The sequence below is a fragment of the Zootermopsis nevadensis genome, unplaced genomic scaffold (assembly GCF_977971745.1).
Source record: "Zootermopsis nevadensis isolate Lab colony 2312 unplaced genomic scaffold, Znev_1.0 Znev_ptg000028l, whole genome shotgun sequence".
Lineage (NCBI taxonomy): Eukaryota > Metazoa > Arthropoda > Insecta > Blattodea > Termopsidae > Zootermopsis > Zootermopsis nevadensis.
Window position 1 is genome coordinate 20,007,801 of NW_028259160.1, and position 12,490 is coordinate 20,020,290.

Here is a 12,490-nt window from a genome sequence, read left to right on the forward strand (position 1 = left end):
AATTGCGATACTGAAACTCGTCTAAAACACGAGGTACCGGGCAAGCGTGTTTAATATAAGCCGGCGACTGCAGCCCCGATACGCGCTGTAACAGTGGACTACCCCTCAATCCACCGCCCGCCGTGATCACTAATTTTGACCGGCTAGCCGCGCTGAAATCCTTGCAGCCGAATTATAGTCCCGTTCTCCTTCGTACTTCTCGCCAGCGGACGTCCTGTCAGTTCAGCCGATTAGTGCATAATGACAACGTAAGGGACAATATTAATATAATGATATAGAGGAAATAAAGTGTTACAAATTATATAAAGACAAAAAATAAATTTATCAATTTTTGAAAAATTATAGGGGCTGCTGCAGCTCTTATGGACGCCTAAAGTTAGAAAATACAGAAGCGAAGACTGGGATATGTTTGCAAAATTACTTGATCCCGATATTACACAACCACAAAAGACAGGATTTGAAAGGTTTATTAAATTTATGGAGACAAAATTAATTCTGGCCAAGGTTGTGGGTTAAGTAAGTAATGATTTATCCAACTGCCAATTACACGCGCGCATTGAAAATCTTTATCTTAACCAAGACTGCTAGCCTTGAATGCCGAACTCAATATCAGCTTCTTGACCGCGCTTCTTGCGAAAGTTCAAATAATACATATATCATGAATGAGTTAATTCCAGTAACACTGGATACTGGGACACAGCGAACGACCCGTTCTTCAAGTGCCTGAGCACTGCGGGTCCCTACTATTCGTTTGCTTGATCTATATGCATTTTGTAAAAGCCACAGAAGATTCGGAATGTACTGAAGGCCTTCAAAAGGTGACCGTATATTCCGAAAAAACTACCCATGAAAGCACGAATTCCTTGCGCGAATTCATAGCTGATATGTTCTTGGGTAGCAAAGCTAAATAGAGCGAAACGATTGAAAAGGACAATCCCAAATTAAATAGAGAGTTCTGTGAGGAAATTCAGGAAGATAACACTAAGTTGAGTAAAATTATTCAGAGAATTCAATAAGGAACTGAGCAAGAAATTGAAAGAAGATAATTCTAAGTTAAGCGAAACACTTAAGAATCAAATACAAGATGTTAAAAATAATATAGCATAGGAAAATTCAGAGATAAAGAGGGAAATAAAAGAATAAATTAGAGTAGAAAATGAAAGGCTCGTTTGAAGATTCGAATGTGAGTTCCAGAAATTATGCAAAGAATTAACCGAGAGACTGGAAAGCGAGAATTCGAGGTTACAGGCAAATTTAAAACAGGTTCAAGATAACACCGATAAAGAATTCTCTGCTATGAAAGGTAGGTTTGGTGTTTAGGTCAACCAACAATACTAAAGAAATTGCCAAACAGCTTACTCAGAAACGTGAAGAAATAACCTGCAGCACTGTAGTAAAGAAAGAGATGTCAGATGAAAGGTTCGCTAAGCTCGAAGGTAATATTATGTCTGTTCAATCTAGCCTAAGAAGTGGTGTGAATAAGTAGGAGAATGAAACAAGGGAACAAGTAGAAATACATGTTAAGCAAGTTGAAACATTTAAGTATGGGCTTGACAAATTGAATTCTGAATTAAATAATACCAAGGGAAGATTTCGGAAGGCTCGACAGCGGCTGGAAACATTAGTTTGTTGCCACCCACTGACAAAAATTTAGGAATAAGCCATTCGACTTGTGGTTCTGCCCACCACCTTGAGGTTGAAGGTTATCATAGTGTTTCTGGTACTAATGTTGACGATTCCAATAGTAGGTATGATACAATGCCCTGTAACCAACAGGTGCCTAGTGGGGTTCAGTGTGAAATGAACGTGTTCATGCCACTTTTGGTCTTCAAGTAAGCAGAGTTTCGTTAAGTGTTCGATTTAACAGGACCGGTACCAAAAGGACTCGAGTCTGTGCATGTCTGAGCACTTCTTGAAGTACGCGATGCTCGCAAGTTATCTTGAACCTAAAACGACGGATGTGGAGCTAATGAATGCATTAAGATTTCATTTCCCGGTTTATGTTCAGAATAGCTTTTCGGCAGCTCAGCTAACCTGTGTCCAGGACGCTTTGGATCTCCTAAAGCGGCTGGAAAGTATTGAAATACGGGAAGGGCTAAGGCGGTCTAACTCCTCCGGCACCTCTCAAAATCAGGGTCATGACAGACCGCAATAATAATACTTACAATAGGCCGCGGCTACAGGAAGTGTTACGTGCAGCATAGGCCACGTTCTCAATAACGCCGAAGCGATAACTGGAATTCTGGAAGGACCGCAAGGACGGAAGATTGGAAGAGGTCTGAACCGCTTAAACCGTTGAGCCAATGATTTCGCAAACAGGAATTAGAGCGACGACAGGCAAGATGGTCCAGCCAGTCGGCAGCAAGCGGAGAAATGCTAAGCGACGGATTGTCGACCCTACGTCTGTCCGCTGGTTATTACGATAAAGTTCACCACTTTGCATCCAGCAATCTTAGAAATTCTAGTTCGGCCGAATAATTAGTTTTTCAGGAATATGATGATGATTCGGACTTAGGAGAAGCAGAAACTTTGGTTGTTTGTAGTATCAACGATTCTGTTTTGTGTAATTGCCCTGTGTAGAAGTTTCTGATCCGGACATAGTAATTAGCAGCATTAAAGACACGGTCGCGCCGGCCAGCATATTGTCAGAGAGAGCTTACAATGACTTAGTAACGACAGGTTTAGGCATTTTGGTTTTGCCACTACAGAATTTGCTACTCATTTACGCTCTTGGAACGAAGTCTAAACGAGTTAGGACCCAGGTCTTTTTGGCGTCTAATTTAGGAAAGGATGAGTTCCAACATGTGTTTCTGGCATCGTCGCTGTTAGCGTCAGATATAATATTAGGTTGTGACCATTTTGGTTGCATGGCGTTGTTCTTGGTTTTAATTGTAAGTGTATTGAGTATTCCCTGGGTGGATTAAGGAGAACTATAAATTTTAGCTAGAGTGTAGAGGCGGAATCTTGCGAAGTAGGACGTGTAGATAGCAGTTTGTTGTGCGGCAATATTCGGTACAGGCGGTACGATAGCCCATCTAGATCAACTCATACCACAGAAAGTTTAAGTAGTCCCGACGATTTATATAAATCTATAGCTAGTGAAGCTTATGTGTTAGAGCGGAGTTCGCTTTGTGTTGATGTTGATGTACGGCGCGAATGCCATGTTACTGATGAGGTAGATTGTATGGATATTTTTGAAGTTCGAGGTAGCCTCGGAAATAGGCAAATAGTTGATGAAGAGATGTGGTATAGACCAGAGATTATGCAGCTTATTCCTGATGGTACTCGCAGTTTTGGTAACGAATGTCCCGACGCTCGTGCTATTGGTGAAGCGGAAATCTGGAATTTGGTTGGTGGTAATTGTTATTAGAAGGACTAATGAAGTACGCCACTTTCTTAACGTCCAGACCTGGCCGTTGTAAGGAGTTTGAATTTGAATTCAAATTCGTTGATGATAAGTCAATTGTAGGTTAGGTTAGGAAGCTGAGACTTGTTTTAACTCGCCATTCTTGAATCCACATACCGTTGTGCTCAGGCAATGTAAAGCGCCTAGGATATGTGTCGATGCCAGGAGGATTAATGACGTAAGTTTACCAGACAGGACTAGGACGCCTCCGCTGAACGATCACTTGCAGAAATTTCATGGAGTTAAGTACATGTCGTCCATAGATTTGAGTTGAGCTGCAAATTCCCTTGAAGAACGCGTATAGGGCTTATACTGCATTTTTATTCGAATCAACAGTCTGTAAGTATAAACGTATAAAAATTTATTGCCAGCTTTTATTAGAGCACTACAGCTGGTGCTAGGTGGTGACACCACGGAGTTTGTCGTAGCAAATGTAGCCGACGTGTTGGTCTACTCACGCAGCTATCGGGAAAGAAGCTACTTTGGAACGCATAAGTCGTCTCCTTCCCTATCCTTTACTTCCTCCTTCAAGCGTCAGTAAGCTTGCTTGTAATTGATCGTTTAACTTTCTTTGAACTATTAAAGTTGATTAACAAACTGTCACGAATCCAGTTGAGATAACATGCACTCATAATAATAAGGGTTACCAATTGAACCACAGAAATTATAGTTTAGTAAGAAAACAGAATGAGAGCGAACTTTGTAAAGATATTTTACTTTTTCAATCTATTTTGTTGTTTGGTATGAAAGATTATGTGAGTGAAGTTATTATGTAAGTTTTCTGTACGAATGTGACTTAAGAGGGAGCATAAAAAAAGTAAAACCAAGTAAACCTAACACCTTAAGGCATTGTTATAGAAAACGCCTAATGTAATCTAGTGCAGTGAGAATTCGCTGGAAGAGAAGCTGATGGTAGTGTTACATAATTACCATATTTCTTGTCCTATTTAGTGTAGTGTGTTTGTATTTTGTTTAGAGGTGAAGCATCTGATGGGCGTGAGTTGTCATCTCAGCACTTTCAAAGATTTTGAAATAGTGATGTTACATCAATTTATTGGTTTAGGTTAATTCTGTACTCGTAATGAATCCAACATTTTGTGCTAGGTCACAAGGCTTGTTATTATCCACTCATTGACGTGTTTTTCTCGGACAAAACGTGGACCCGCGCCAAGTGGGAGTTGTTATTACATTTCCTTTTGCGGCAGATATTGAAATATTGATTGTCCGACCGTAAGCATGTTTACGGTGTAAAAGGAGTTTTGCCGACTGTTGAAACACAACACTTTGTGAGCTCGGAAGAGGTGCAGTGATTTGTAAGAAGATTGTGAAATTAATAAAGTGGTTGATTTATTTGGTACGAACTGGGCGTGAACCCAACTGAGATGAGTCGTTGCCTACCGACAAAATGAGCTAAACAAATACCCCTGACAAATCCCGAAGACCCAACTTATCCCACCAGTTACACACGGTCCGGGATGGAATGCAGTGTGTGACCAACCAAAACATAGCGGACGCTGTGATCCACCGGTCCGTGGAAGCGATAGGTTACAGTGTGTTTTTTGGCGCGACAACGAGGGGTCCGACTTCGGGACTCGTAGCAGTCGATAGGAAGAATTGAAGGAAGGCCACTTCCGACGGATCGACAGCAATAGTGAGTGACTTGGGGGAGGGGAGCAAACCACAGCGTCCCAGCATCCCGACGCTGGTCACAAGGACATCGAAACGACGACCACGCCTATTGACAGTATCGTAGCTGTAGATCATCTTCTACGCCGAATCAGGTCAGTCACTTCGTGAAGTTATGGCTGGAAGGCAGCTGCGGAATAGGACTGTTGAATTCGATTGAGAATTGATTGAAGATGGTGGAACGGACACTGAGATGCCGTATGCACAAATAGAGAGATTTAGTGAGCCAGGTAACCCGGTACCCGGAGTTCTGTAGTATTGGAAATGGCCACCGAGACGAGCAATAAATTTGTAAATACCGCACAGGGGATGGAAAATATGGCAGGCCTTCAGCAGGTGACTGGGTGTGGGTTGTATCAATGTTTTTAAATATTTCAATTTAAAATTCATGATCATTTGTACAATTTATACTTGTCTGTGTAAATCTGTTCTACATATAACAAATTGTTTGTGTCTTCCACTTTGGCCAAGACGAGGACCTATAGATTGACAATTTGAGACTGTTTACTCTAGATTTTCTGGTTATTAAAGAAAGCAAAACTCCATTGACATATTAACAAAGTAATATCTTCATGTATAATCAACAAAGTTTATGAAGACATTATAATACACAGATACAATATAACCCCTCTGATAATGTGGTAAAAATTAAATGTTTCAAAATAACAAAAACAAATTAAAATCACATCCATGAATAAATTAAGAGAAACTTACATCTGTTCAGAATAATTTTCTTTTATTTTCTCCTGTCTAGAGACATAAAGATTAAAATACAAGTATCTATAATTTCATTTGTCAATGTCAGTCTCAAAGGCTGCAATGCCACACGTGTTCCTCTGAAACATTGGTAACCATCTACAAGACCACAAGTTAAAAATATGTGGAAGATCATTTTTGACATCTTGACTGCCATCACAACTTAAGATCACAGTTTTACCCATTTACTTCCATGGGTGTGAAATCTGATATTTGAGAACAAGGTTCTGTAGAAAATCATTGGATCTAAGAGAGGGGCAGCAACAGGATTCTGGAGAAAACTGAATTGTGAAAATCTTCATAATTTCTAATCTCCATCAATTGTTATTTGGATGATCAAATCAATGAGAATACGATGGCTGGGGTATGTAAAGTGCACGGAGTATATGCGAAATGCATGACGTCGAGGGTGGGAATGTCATTGAATTTAGACTTGTACCTCAGCCTTCCACAAAAATCAAACCACAAATCTTGTCCCTCCACCTTACGCAAGTAACATCTAAAGTACTTAGAGAGCATTTTATGCAAGCAAAGACATTTCCAGAATAAACGTGTTATTAAAACTGATACTCGCATGTTGATAGTTGTAAAACATAACATAATTACATCCACTGAGAATATTTAATCTTAAATTGAACTTGTAATGAGAATTGATGTGATGTCGCAAAAATGTGACTTTGTTAGAAAACAAAAGTTAGTATTTTTATAAATACATGTCATTTTGTATTTTATTATAAGTTTCGAAATTCCTTTGGAAAATGTAACGAAATTCATGGAGCAAACGTATTCTTGAGAAACTTGTACTCCGGTCAGAGAAATACACAGCTCTGTAATATAATAAGTTAGTAAGTTGTTACCCCCTTCTTAATCCCTTCGTTAGAAGACTACCCCTTATCGGCTGTTGTCCGTATTCTCCTGATGTGAAACACCATGGTGCCAAAGGGCTCACTCAACACGGTTTTGGAAAATGAGAACAGAACTTAACTAATGTTTAGTTACGTAGTAATAACTTTCTGCAGATGAAGATCGCTCGCCTCCATAATGACATTGATTGCCTTAAAGAGTTCACATTTTTAAAACCCAGTGTTAACGGAAAGGAAAGCCTGAATTAACAATCACAATATGTAATTATGGGTTTTGTAGATTCTCAGAACAAAAAGACATAACTTCCCTACATGGGATTAACCAGCCGATCCTTGTTATGGACATGCTTTGGACGTTAAATATTTGAAAGTACAAATGTGCATGTATATTCTTCTGAATATGCAGACTTGTAACATTCTGGGCTCTTGCGGGAATAAATAATGTGTTACGTTAACCACGTCTGAAGTAATGGTACTTTATTGTGCGGTATTGCCCGAGTGCCAGGCAGTTTGTCGGCATATTGTGTTTTTGAGCCCTGGTTTATGATCTGTTAAGCTGATACAGAATTTGACTTTATCTCGGAAACACGCTATGTGATCCCCATTTTATAACATCTTTTACTCTGTATGTGTCTTAACTAAATTGAAGTTAATTAGTTTTGTGTATTTTTTTGGTAATAATCTGTACTTATACATCAAGCCCTTAAAAATACCGTACAAAATTACATGAATAAATAAATATAACCGTTATCGGAAAGCATCGTCTTTATCTTTATGGCATTTGGAAATGGTGGTACTTCGCCAGAAACATGGCAGAATTACACGGTATATTGGCGCAACTCAACCAACATTTTTTAAATACATGTAATACATTATAAATAAATAAAAATTTCACGTGTGTTGCCTTCGTAATGAAGTTTTTGTAAACGATGTTCATGAAGCAACAACTTTTTATTTTCCTTTAAGATGGCGTGATTTCCCCCACTTCCCCTAAAACCATGAAGACGCTTTCGTAACTCGAAACATGTCGCCTGAAATGAATTTCATACAAGTCGCTAAGTGAAACTAGTATGTGTTCATGGATAATAATATTTTGGATACAATGAAACGTCTTTATAATAATTTAGTGTTAATAAAACTTCTTGAGCAGAAAATAACGAAGAGAAATAATAATTCCAACTATGACTTATTACTCATCTTGGCTACTACATCACATCCCACTTTTCTTCATTATTTTCTAGAGGAACGTAATTAAAATTGACGTGTTTGTCGAGGTTGTAATCAAAGGCTTACTCCGCAGGGTTTCCTACGCGAACAGTTTTTTACGTGTCTACTAAATTAATTTGGATGTGTGTTTGTAGGCGTAATCTTTTGCATTCGGTAGGTCCTTGACGACACAAATCGACATCCCATATCTACAAAAATTACATTTTGACGCCTGGTACCTGCAATTTAAAAAGTGAAAATAAAACCTTTCTCATCATCCATCAGTATTTTCTATACTCAACACAATTTTTATCATATTTCGCGGACACAATTACAGAAAATATGTAGCTCTACATGAGATGAGGTAACTCATGACGAAATGCGACTTCTACCAAAAATAATTTACTTAATATAAATTTAAAAGAAATGTAATTTGAATGTCAGTGCAATTATTTAAAGAAATTAACCATTTCCTTAAAAATATATATACTTTTCTTCTGATGTTCTAAACTGAAATGTATTGACGTAAGAAAGTCCATGCCTGATTGCTGGCTCTCTCTTTGGGTAGAGTGGAAAACTGCTCGAAGCTGAAGGCACAGGCTTCCACCGAAATATCGTTGCTTGTATTTTGTTTCCAGACAAACTTCGCAAAAAATTCCCCAATGGGACTTCAGTAGACGATTCCCACGTGATCTTTCTTTTACTCATATACACATAGAACACCGGCCAACATGCTATTATAACATAATACATTTTATTACATCAAAATGGAGGGACAGATTATGAATATTTTAAAACGTTGTCAAATGAATTATGTTCTGCGCCAGATGTGTTTGCTATACTTCATTAAGCCATTACCCTCGGTCAGAATAACACTTCAATCAAATATTCTTTGGAGAGAGACGCGTGTTTTGTTTGAGAATTGCGGCCATAACAATATTTCCCCCTTTTAGCAATTTGTTTTCAAAATTTAGTTTATTTTTGTCTGTCCTGCCAACAATAGTTCTAGAGAGGTTCTGTTGAAAGTAAACCAACAACAAATGAATTTCTGTGAGATATCTGGCTCTTGCACAGACAAATGTGAAGAAAGCTGTCTTCTGTTATGTTTGTGGGGCTGCTTACTGACTCCATCATCAGATGGCACAAGACTGCATTGAGAAACACACCAAGAGACAGCCATTTTCAAATAAACTTCCATCCAAAGAAAGAAACGTGAGACGGATAGGCGTCGTTAGATGTGAAACCAGCCTAACATTTTGATGAAAGCCAATGATTATAGCGACGCTGATGCGCTGAACGCCAGAAATGTCCTGCCCAAGAGAGTACTCCTGATCAAAGAAACTTACCCTAAGAGCTCTAAATAATGCATTTACAGTTGATGTCTGATTAGCATTACCTAGTCATTTGCTCTCTCCTTCAACGATTCAACTTGACCGCAACATTGCCCTGCCTGCTTTCATTCAACCCCCCTTCCCTCACACCTTTTTCCGCGTGCTGCATTCAATGCCCTGAATAAGTACGAGGGTCGCTCATTAAGTAATGCCCCACATTTTTTTTCTCAGCCAATAATGAAGATAGAAAAGTGTACTTTTACATGCTTGAGATTTGATGTTTCCCGCGTTCGTGTACGGAGTTTCAAATGATTCCAACCGATAGCGGAGCTGTAGTGAACTGTTAAAATGGCGTCTGTGAACGACTCTCGTTACAAGCAACGAGCTGTAATTGAATTCCTTGTTGCTGAAAAAGAAACGGTGGTGAACATTCATAAACGTTTGTGTGCTGTGTATGGAAGCTGTGCAGTCGATAGGAGCACCGTTGGTCGCTGGGCTAAGAGAGTTAAAGCTTCAGGAAGTGAAGAAACCGAGCTCCGTGATCTGCCGCGCTCTGGGCGTCCTGCCACAGCCACCACTCCAGACATGTTGAACCGCGCGGATGTCATTATTCGTGAGGATCGGCGCATCACAACTCGACAATTGGCCCAACAGCTTTCAGTCAGCAATGGAAGTGTGATTGCAATTATCCAGGCTCTCGCATATTCGAAGGTGTGCGCAAGATGGGTTCCACGAAGTCTCACAGCAGACCACAGGATTCAAAGGAAAACGATTTCTTCTGAATTGTTGGAGCGTTTTGATGCTGAGGGAGAGGTCTTTCTGTCCCGGATCATTACAGGTGACGAAACCTGGATACACCACTTTGAGCCAGAGACAAAAAGGCAGTCAATGGAGTGGCATCATCCTCAATCACCGAGAAAGAAGAAATTCAAGACAATTCCCTCCGCCGGAAAAGTCATGATGACTGTCTTTTGGGACAGTGATGGGGTCATTCTTGTGGATGTGATGCCAAGAGGTGCGACCATCAATTCAGACGCGTACATCAGGACCCTGAAAACCCTCAAGAAACGTTTTCGACGAGTTCGGCCTCACAAGCATCCAGCAGAAATTTTGCTCCTGCACGACAATGCACGCCCTCACACAAGTCTGAGAACCCGGGAAGAAATCACCAAATTGGGTTAGACGGTGCTACCCCATCCACCCTACAGTCCAGATCTGGCACCCTCCGACTTCCATCTCTTTGGGCCACTTAAAGATGCTATCCGCGGAACAAGATTTGAAGATGACGAGAGCGTGATTCAAGCAGTGAGGACATGGCTACGTGCACAGGACAAGAGCTGGTACCGGCAAGGCATGCATGCACTTGTTCCACGCTGGCGTAAAACCGTACAAGTTGATGGGGACTATGTGGAAAAATAGTATGTGAAAAGGAAACATTGATTTATATTGTCACTAAATTTGAGCCATCTTGAATAAATATGTTCTGAGGAAAAAAATGTGGGGCATTACTTAATGAGCGACCCTCGTAGTTAGAACCTCTGAAACGTCGGTCAGTTTAAACGACACTACATCGTGCAGCACCCGCAAGATCGCGAGTATGTCAACCGGAAATGATTCACATCCTAGTGCTTTCAGAAAGTAACAGTTTGTGATTATACAGTTCTGAACAAACAAACCAAGAAACAAACCATTTTCTTTCCTCTTCATTGTAAATTTCGCTAACGTCATAACCATCACAAATGACAATGTGCGTGTCGATCATTTCTACGTTGAAGTATCTGTCTGGGATGATCCGGTAAGGGATCACGGTCCACGTGTCTTCTGCAGGGTCATACTTTTCGGTTATGAGCTTGTATAATGTACTGTTGTCTCCTCCTGCACACATATTCCGTAATGTGTCACATTATATACAAAAAAATCTGCCAAACGAAACTTACTCTAACCCCATTCAGCGGGCCCTTCTTGATATTTATTACTCTGTCACCAGGCCATGAAATGTTTGGCTTTTATGGAGCCTTAAGATTCATTACCTTATTCACAAAAGTCGGTAGTTGAACCCTTCCCACATACTGTAATTACTCAAAGACATTTTAATATTATCCTTCCTTTTACGCCTATGTTACACAAGTGGTATCTTACCTTCAAGATTACACAATTAGAACTTTCTAGATGTATGTATTTCTCGTAACTTCAATGCTTCACACTCCGTCCTTCATACACAATGGACTTTATGCTCTTAAAATTTGTAATTTCATAAACGTAAGGAATGGATGAAATACAGAAAAGAAAATTCATTCCCTTTTGCAGTGTTTGTATTAGTACCAGGAACGAAGTTAAGGATCAAATAGCTGCAATATTATTTTCATACTTGTAGCTCGATTAGTGAACAAGGGAATCTATGAAGCATTTACTTTAATGCTGGAGTTTATTTACGGTTCAGTAGAAACAGAATTCTTCTAACGTACAGCGTCCCAAAATTCGCATCAAGAGAAGTTTAATGTCACGTCTATTTTACATATTAGATCATAGTTAATATTAAATTTTAATTACGCAGCTGAAACTTATGATTAAAGCGCCCTGAATCCTGATGTAAACACAACATAACCAGTCCCACTACATTCGTAGGCACTCTGTGTAGAGAGACGCCATTAATTTTCCCAGTAGGAACAGGAAATTGCACCTGACGTCTGTTTACTGCTTCATGCAACTGCGTACGAAATTGGAGTTCAACAATTACAATAAGCTGCACTGTTTATAACGACATGACACAAACAATTGACGAAAAGCAAAGAATACGCAGACACCGGTTCAAACCATCGGCTTCTTGTGGATAACAACACGGACAACGTAAATTTCCTTGCCAAAAGAACAAAATATTTGCCTTAAAAATCTGGACTTTGTGACAAATGGGGCATGCGTAGTTGAGATCCCACAAGAGATTATCTGTTGTTGAAAATATATTCTAACCATGAATCGGGGTTAAGAAAATACTTACAAACTTACCGTACTGTTCATAAAGTCTGAAGCACTCAAAGAAAACTAGGAAAACATTGCACAATAGTAAGTTCTATAAGAAAGATAGAGGAACATCACTCAGGATATCCATAATTCTTACCTATGACGTACAGACTGCCGCTTAACGCGTAACAAGAATGATATTTACGTCCACAAAGCATTGGTGCAACAAACGTCCATTGGTTGGTGACTGGGTCATACACCTCCACCGTCATCAAATAATTGTG

General features: G+C 39.6%; 1 protein-coding gene across 1 annotated transcript in view; it reads right to left on the minus strand.

The window, feature by feature from the left end:
* The window catches only part of LOC110830738 (kelch-like protein 10), a 62,392-nt gene extending 49,918 nt beyond the window's left edge, over window positions 1-12,474 (minus strand). The window contains exon 1 of the mRNA XM_087357825.1: window positions 12,364-12,474. The gene's annotated coding sequence lies outside the window, so the exon portion shown is untranslated. The remainder of the gene's footprint in view (window positions 1-12,363) is intronic.
* Between the last annotated feature and the right edge of the window lie 16 nt (window positions 12,475-12,490).